The sequence below is a fragment of the Triticum aestivum genome, chromosome 5D (genome assembly GCF_018294505.1).
Source record: "Triticum aestivum cultivar Chinese Spring chromosome 5D, IWGSC CS RefSeq v2.1, whole genome shotgun sequence".
In the NCBI taxonomy this organism is placed as follows: Eukaryota; Viridiplantae; Streptophyta; class Magnoliopsida; order Poales; family Poaceae; genus Triticum; species Triticum aestivum.
Genome location: NC_057808.1, coordinates 389,533,189 through 389,542,637, shown reverse-complemented (window position 1 = coordinate 389,542,637; position 9,449 = coordinate 389,533,189).

Sequence of the window (9,449 nt, the reverse complement as noted above, 5' to 3'; positions counted from 1 at the left end):
ATTTCGGACAAATCAGGTCAGGTTGCCTAGGGGCTATAAATAGCCCACCCCCTACACCATAAATTGGTGGCTGCTCAGAGTTAGTGCACGGCTTCTGTCGTTTGAGAGCAACCCACCTCCGAATCTTTTGAGAGAGAGAAATCCTTGCGAGGACAAAGCCCAAACACCCAGAGCCAAAGAGTGTTAGGCATCACTAAAGTCTTTCTGTCCGCGTGACCTGAAGACTTGTTACACTTGAGGACTGTGAATCCTCCAGCCGGTTAGGCGTCGCGTTCTGAGCATCCAAGAGTCATTGTGGATCGCCGGTGAACGAAGTCTGTGAAGGTTTGGAAGTCTACCTTGAATACTTACCAGAGTGATTGGGCGAGGACTGGGTGTCCTTAGCTCAAGGGGAATAAGGTGAAGACACGGTCTTCTGAGTTAAATCTCAGCCTCCCTAACCAGACGTACAGTTGTCACAACAACTGGAACTGGTCCAACAAATCCTTGTCTTCGCCAAGCGACTGGTTCTATCGTCTCCCTCTCTTTATTTACAGTTTGTCTTCGTGAAGTCATTGCCTGTTTGCATTACCTATTTGTCTTCACCGTGTGACTACTATCGTTGTTTGGCTTCATACTATCTTCCATCCTGATCTTTACTACCTAGCTGCTATTAGTCTTCGTGCTATCACTTCATTGAATACTTGGCTATGGCTTGCTTTGTGTAGTCTACCTTCTGCTGCATATCAATAGGTTCATTTCTCTTGTTTGTCTTTGAAACTATCATGTTTTGAAGACTTTCATAAAATCGCCTATTCACCCCCTCTAGTCGATAACTAGCACTTTCAATTGGTATCAGAGCAAGGTACTCCCTTGTTCTGTGTGATTCGGTTTAACCACCTGGAGTTTTAGCTATGTCGACTGCAGGGATAATCAAAGTCTCCGCTGCTTGCCCCGTCTTTGATGGAACTGAATATCCCTACTGGAAGAATAAGATGCGCATGCATCTTGAAGCCATTGATGTCGACCTCTGGTATGTCGTCAAGAATGGCGTTCCCAAGACCGGTGAAGGTGTCACCGCTGCTGATGTCAAGAAGTTCGTTCAACTGGATTCTACTGCCAAGAACATCATCTGTGGTCATCTGACCAAAGGACAGTATGGCCGTGTGAGTGCTCTGGAAACGTCGAAGCTAGTCTGGGACTGGCTCTCCAAGGTCAATGAAGGCGTCTCTACCCAGAGAGATCAGAGGATCAGTGTTCTTCGCAACCTCTTCAACCGCTTCAAGAGAAACGACAATGAGAATGTCCAGCTCACGTTTGATCGCCTCACTGACATCACAAATGAGCTTCGTGCGCTCGGCGCCACTGAGATCACCAAGCATGAAATCGTCAAGACACTGCTGAGATCACTTGACAGCTCATTTGACACCCTTGCCCTGATGATTCAAGAACGCCCTGACTTCAAGACACTCGATCCGTCTGATATACTTGAGAGGCTCAACACACATGAGTTCCAGCTATCTGAGAAAAGAGATATCTATGGTCCCAACTATGGCCGAACTCGTGCTTTGAAGGCAAAAGCTATTTCCTCATCTGAAGAAGAATCTGACTGCAGTTCTGGTGATCCTGAAGACATTGGAAAGGAGCTTGCTATGCTTGTGAAGAAGTTCCAGAAGTTCACTAAGAAGAAGGGCTTCAGAAAGTCTTCACGATCCAGCTCAAGAAATGATGAAGCTTCCACTCATGATTACAAGAAGAGAACATGTCACAAGTGCAAGAAACCTGGACACTATATCTCGGAATGTCCACAGTGGGACAATGAAAACAACAAGAAGAAGAAGAGCAAGGAATATGATTCTGATGACAAGAAGAAGAAGAAATCTTCAAAGTCTTCTTCCAAGTCTTCGTCCAAGCCTTCATCACACAAGAAGATCTCATCTGGCAAGGCTTGTGCTTTTGTTGGCAAGGAGATGGATTCAGAGGAGGAGTCTGCTTCTGAGGAGGCGGAGGTGGAGTCTGAGGAGGAGTCCGACTCTGGCGTTGCAAGTTTGGCTCTAGCTACAGCCTACGTTGCCAAGTCCATCTTCAACACTGAAGACAATGGCCCTGTCACCAACGTTGATGCTAATGACAAGGACGACTCTGCTCCCACCTACTGCTTCATGGCACGTGGTGCCAAGGTAAAATCACGCGATGCTTACTTTCAAACATCAAGTGAAGATGACTCTGATTGTGAATCCAAACCCAGCTACAAAACACTTGCTAAAATTGCAACTGAACAACAAAAATCTATGGAACATACTCAAAAACTGTTAGACAAAAGCGATGACCTGTTGGACGCAGAAATGACCCGTTCTCAGTCCTTAATTGAAGACATAAAAAATCTTCATGTTAAGTACCAGGAACTTGAAAGTCGTCATGAAACGCTCTCACCCACTCATGAAAGGCTTTCCTATGATTATCTTCAAAGAAAGCAAGAGCTTGAGAAACTGAGAGCGGCTCATGAAGATCTTCAAAAAGAGAATGAGTCACTTCGTGCTCAACAGATCAGCCCCGCTCAGGAAGGATTTGAACCACCATGTCTAAAATGCCTTGAGCGTGATAACGCTACCTCTGTTGCTGAATGTTCTACTGGTACTACTGTTGCAATATCTTCAACTGTTGATGTGGTAACTAACCCCACTGTTGAGGATACCACTACTATTGCTGATGAAAATGCTAGGTTGGAGACATTGCTTGAAACAGGGATGTACAAAAGTCTCAAAGGGCATCAGACACTGTGCGATGTCCTCAAAAAGCAGATTCTGAACCGAAACCCTAGGAAAGAGGGTGTTGGGTTCGAGAGGAAAATGAATGTTGATGGCTCCTACTGGAAGCCTGAGCAGTATCCCAAAACCACATGGGTTGCTGCAAAGGGACCTTCAGTGGATCCATCCACCTTATCTGGCTTCACTTGTGCTAACCCTATTATCATTGATGAATCCTTTGATGCAAACTATAAACTGTTTAAGAATCAGAATGGTGAAGTGTTTGCCAGGTATATTGGTACTAACTGCAGGAACGGGCCACCTATGAAGAAGATTTGGGTTCCCAAAAGTTGTCTTGAGAATCTTCTTGTGAATGTCATCATGACACCACCTGGGAAGAAGACAAATCCCAGACCAAAGGCTTCATATGGTCCAAAGGCTTCATACAGATACAGGACTCACCTGAGTCACCCTAACGCCAATGTTTTGCAGGGAAATCGTACTCAGACTTATGAATATGAGCGTGTTTCTTCAAACTGCTATGTTCATAAAAATAAGAACTTTTCTTCTTATTCATATGAGTATCATTCATCTCCTGCAAGGCTATTTGCTAGGGCTCCAAAGCCGAAGTTCTCAGATGCTGCACTTAGACTCATTGCTTCTAAGCCACCCCTGAAGATGTGGGTGGTTAAGAAGAATTAACTTTCTTTTGCAGGGAAAGGTCTCCAGCTGGAAATCAAAGGCGTCTAATGCTATTGCTGGGGACCTAAAACATCTTGTAGGGCGCAAGATCAAATGCCCAAATGGTCTCACTATGTATTTTGTTCCTGAATCATTTGCCAATCATCCTATTAGTCCTAATCTTGATCTGAGCTTTGATAATCCTCTTGCCCGTCAAATGTTTATGCTTCACAATACTCTTTGTGAAGCCTATCCCCCTAACTGTACTGTAGGGTATGACACCTCATGCTTCAGAATGGATTATGGACAGCGGATGCACTAATCATATGACTGGTGATCGAAGTCTTCTCATGGACTCAACCTTATGTCCATCTGACAAGAGTCACATCACATTTGCTGGCAGTGGTAAAAGCAAGGTATTGGGTCTAGGTAGAGTTGCAATCTCAAAGGATCAGCACATGGATAAAGTGATGCTTGTTGAATCCCTTGGTTTCAACTTAATGTCTGTCTCAATGCTTTGTGGCTTGAACATGATTGTGATATTTGGAAAATATTGTTGCCTTGTACTAATGGAATCTGACAAGTCTCTAGTCTTTGAAGGGTGCCGGAAAGATGATCTGTACATGGTAGATTTCTCAGCAGGACCACAGCTTGCCGTATGTCTTCTAGCAAAAGCTTCAGAATGCTGGCTCTGGCATTGAAGGCTAGGGCATGCTGGCATGAGGAACCTACACACTCTCGCAAAGAAGAAGCATGTCATAGGCATCGAGGGTCTCAAGTTCAAGAAGGATCACTTGTGTGGTGCCTGCGAAGCTGGAAAGATGACAAGGGCCAAGCATCCCCCGAAGACAATCATGACGACATCTCAACCCTTCGAGCTGCTACACATGGACTTATTTGGCCCTACTCACTACTCTACTCTCACTACTACTTCTTGTCTCTATGGCTTCGTCATTGTTGATGATTATTCAAGATATACGTGGGTGCACATAATTCTCTACAAGACTGAAGTGCAGGATGTCTTCAGACGCTTCACCAACCGTGCCATGAACAACTATGGCGTCAAGATCAAGCATATCAGGAGTGACAACGGCACTGAGTTCAAGAACACCGACCTCGACCTTTACTTGGATACATTAGGCATCACTCATGAGTTCTCAGCTCCGTACACACCTCAGCAGAATGGCATCGTGGAGCGCAAGAACAGAACGCTCATTGAGATGGCACGGACAATGCTTGATGAATACAAGACTCCAAGAAAGTTCTGGCCTGAAGCTATTGATACTGCATGTCATGTCATCAACCGTGTTTATCTTCACAAGCTTCTGAAGAAAACATCCTATGAACTCCTCACTGGTAAGAAGCCAAATGTCAGTTACTTCAGAGTATTTGGTGCTAGGTGCTGAATCAAGGATCCACATCACACTTCAAAATTTGCACCGAAAGCACATGAAGGTTTGATGCTTGGTTACGGAAAGGATTCGCACTCCTACAGAGTCTTCAACCTCTTTCACTATAAAGTGGTTGAAACTGTGGATGTGCGGTTCGATGAGACTATCGGCTCGCAAAGAGAGCACCTGCCAAATGTGCTAGATGAAGTTCCACCTAGTGAATCCATCAAGCTCATGGGAACTGGAGAAATCTACCGTCTGAAGCACAGCCTGAAGAGGAACTTATCATTTCTGCACCTAATCAACCAGAAGACAATGCTCAGCCCGAAGACAATCCTCCTAACAATGACAATGATCAGCAAGAGCAAAATCTTCGTCCGGTTCATCCTCGTGTTGCAAATGAAGTACATATTGAGAAGATAATTGATAGCATCAATGCGCCTGGTCCACTCACTCGTTCAAGAGCAACACAGCTAGCAAATTTCTGTGGGCACTTTGCTTTTGTCTCAATATCCGAACCCAAGAAAGTTGCTGAAGCCTTCATGGAACCTGAATTGATTCAAGCTATGCAAGAAGAGCTTCAACAATTCAAGCTGAACAATGTCTGGGAACTTGTCAAGCGTCCTGACCCCCGCAAGCACAACATAATAGGCACGAAATGGATATATCGCAACAAACAAGATGAGCATGGTCAAGTTGTCAGAAAACAAGGCTCGTCTCATTGCTCAAGGATACACTCAAGTTGAAGGATTGACTTCGGTGAAACAATTGCTCCTGTGGCTAGGCTTGAAGCTATTCGCATACTGCTAGCCTATGCAAACCATCACAACATGTCACGACCCGATTTTTGGGATACAAGTTCCCAGAAAAACGGCCTGTGTGCTCACCAGCCCCAGGATTACTGTTAGCTGATGAGGTACCAACTTGATACAAGAATTCCAAGCAAGGAACAAAAATATGTAGTACAAGACCATTTAGGCCTGGGAGTACAACACTTGGTTTCTAATGGTTGAGGGCGGAAGCGGTTGGAAACATCTGCGTCTATGTGACTCCATTTCCCACAAGAACAGCTGACCAAGATAACTCCTATCTTCGCGAGGCTGCAAACGTCAACACGTAGGCTCCGAGGGTGTCACCGCGATGCATACCTCCACGCAAGGCAATCTGGCCAAGACAATAGCCAGGGACAAGCCAGTGAGTACGTTTGAATGTACTCGCAAACATTAAGAACACGGGTATAATATATCCAACATACTCCAGATTTAATAGTCGATCATACATCCGTCACGAAAATATACGAGAAGCCATGATGCACACATATGGATAAAAATATACCAAAATAAAATACTGGGTGCCAAACGAGTGTCTGAATGACTCCTCGAGCGGAAAATGCAGAAATAATAATACTAGTGCCAAACGAGTGTCTGAATGACTCCTCGAGCGGAAAATGCAGAAATAATAATACTGGTGCCAAACGAGTGTCTGAATGACTCCTCGAGCGGAAAATGCAGAAATAATAATACTGGTGCCAAACGAGTGTCTGAATGACTCCTCGAGCGGAAAATGCAGAAATAATAATACGGGTGCCAAACGAGTGTCTGAATTACTCCTCGAGCGGAAAATGCAGAAATAATAATGCCGCAGTCGGGCGTCGGGGCGACACCACATAAAGGGCTTATAAGAGAATAATCACAGTGAATATCCAGGAGGTAGAACCATCCCAGGGATACCCAAAAAAAATACATGATATAAATGGTGAGTCCAGAACAACAAAGATCACAATCCATACGTGCCATAATTATAAACAATATTTAGCACAGTCGTTTCTCCATCCGAAAACCGATAAATTAGCCAAGTCGTATCTCCATCCGAATACCGTTGCAGAGTTCTAGTTAAATCGTTCTCCATCCGAATACCGTTACTGAGCTCTAGTTAAATCGTTCTCCATCCGAATACCGTTACTGGATTTCTAATCAGACAGTGGTTCTTACTCAAGAACATGACTATCCGACAGGATATATCCTCTGCAGAGGGAGTACCATTTTCCACGAGTAACGGGATTACTCAGTCCCTCGGGACTAATTCCTTCTACGGTCTTTTGATTGAAAACACGCCTGACCTGCACACACCAGCTTAACTCACCAGTGCCTGGAATCACCCACGACACCTGCCAAGCAAAACTCTAAGTGGGGAGGCTACAACCTCGACGTAGCATGGGATCACAAAATTTATACCGCGCGCAAACTGGGGAAGCTATCCCCTTCGGCTACAACCGAAACACCCATGCCCCCGGACCGAATGACAGGCTTTAATCCGTGGCCACGGGACCTTCATCACGGCCTCTCTGTACGGTGTGTGCTTTGGAAAGGGGTTGACAACCTACTGAACCATACCCTGTCCCCTGCAGGGGCAAGTGGTGGTACCGACAAAAGGAAGCTATAGATCAAGACTCGGTCTACAACCGACTCAGGTGGTCCAAGTACCCACCAACAACATTGCCACTAGTGAAATAAATCACCACTCCTCGAGCCTCACCATGCTATGCCGGGCATACTCGTCTCAACGAGGGATTAGGGACAAGCTCGTGTCTACCCAAGACCACGACTTTCCCGCTTCCTACCGGTGTGCAAGAGAAGCTCACGAGGGCGATCCAAATCCTTAGGGTATCCATTGCTGGCCACAAACAACTCCAAAGTGCACTCATGCACGAGACTACATCGATACATAAACTGTCACATATACTCCAAGTCAAAAGGTGCTGTGATCGCATCAAAACACCACAACAAATATTATGCCAGAGTTCAGAAATGCTTGCCTTCAAAAGTATGCAAAGGATGCACTTAGTGGAAGCTTTCCTCTTCCTCCAAAAATTCCTATTTTGCAAAATACACAAATACAAATATTTCAAACACAGTACCAAAACCTGTCTCAAATATTTTTTAAATAAATCTTAAAATAAACTAGATGAAATTTGAGAGAGGTAGGAAAAAGAATCAACTCATTTGGAGTTTTATTTTAAAAGTTATAGCCAGTCAAAGTTTGGTCAAATCTGTTTTTTTTTAAACACCAGAAAAAGGAAAACGCTTCGAGGGAAAATACGCTTACGCAGCAGAGGAAACGCACTCGGGGGTTTTGCGCCTTCACTTAACAGAGAGAGGGCGCTGCGCGGGTCACTGACAGTGGGTCCAGAGGGCCCACTGGTCAGGTTTGACTGGTCTTCCCTCCATCTCCTTTCTTCTGCCCGACGGTGGCGGGGCTCCGGCGATCACCGGCGACGAACGGCGGCACCTTGAGGTCATCTGCGGGCAGGGACGGGTTGGCTAGACCGAGGTGATCCTCTGGGTGGTTGGGGGGTCGACGGAGGTGGCAGGAATCGCCGGCGGCGAGCTCCGCGGCGGGGGAAAGCTACGGTGGTGAAGTGACTTAGGTGCTCCGGTGGTCTCCGACCGCAGTTGGGTAGCTGGGCAGCTCCGCAAGACTACGGGGAAGCTTCTGGTGGCGTTGGATTGGCGAAAGGGTGGCTGGCTGCGACGAATCGCTCCGGAGCTTGGCGGCGGCCGAGCTGGCCGGAGTTGGGGGAAACGGTCTTCTCCGGTCGATCTACTGCGCGGGAAGCTCTATGGGGGAAGTCTGATGTCGCCTGAACGCTCGGAGGGGCTCGGGGTTCCTTTATATAGCGCGACGAGGCGGGCTCCGTGGCGGCAGAAGATAAGCTCGTCGGCGACAGCCGTTGCTGTAGTTGCAGGGCATCGCAGCGGCGACGAAAGCGTGCCGACGAGCGGGAGGATAACCACGAGCTATTCACAGGGGCAGCTGGCGTGCGCTGGTGGTTTGGGCGGCGCCGTCCGCGGCGGAATCCACTGCCGACGCCGGCGTGCCGCCAAGGGCGCGGCCAGCGGCGCAGCAGGGTGCCAGAGCCATCGTGGAGCAGGGGGCGGCTAGTGCGTGGCTCAGCGATGCAGAAGGGGCCAGGGTCGGGTCGCGTCGCGTGCGGCGTGTCGGCGTAGTGCGCGCGCGTGCAAAACGTGCGCTCTGGGCGCGCCCAGAGCACGCACGGCACCTGTTCGACGCAATGCCAGCGCGCTCTAGAGCTCGAGGGTGGAGCTGGCACTGCACAGGATGACGGTGGGGGAAGCAAGACACTTAGTGGACAAGGTGGATAGGCCAGGGGTTCAAGTCCATAGTGCAAACCAGAGAGCTTGCCAAAAGTGGCTGTGCACACTAGGTGTTCGACAGAATGCCAAGTGCACCTAGGCAACTCTTGGAGTGGCCAAAATCTCCAGACCAGTGTCTCTCTAGATGCAGGAGATGATGGCAAGGTTAGTTTGGAAAACACAGAAAGTTGATAGTGCAAGCTTTGCAAAACTCCAGTTTTGGGCAGAAAGAAAAGGGGTTTAGAACATGCACTTCAAAATCTCCAATGAGCCCAATCTCCTGGACTTAAGAGTTTGGTAGGGAGGGCTACAAGCAGGAGAAAGCTCAGGGTCACTAGAGCAAAGAAAATTAAGGTTGCTGTACAAATCATCAAATTGGACCAGAATGCAAAAGAGGTTGATCCACTCAAATTTTTCAAAAAAACATCATTTGGTTTTTGCTTGAAGATGAATTGCATGCATCCATTGACATCTCCAAACACTTGGAAGAATTTTTA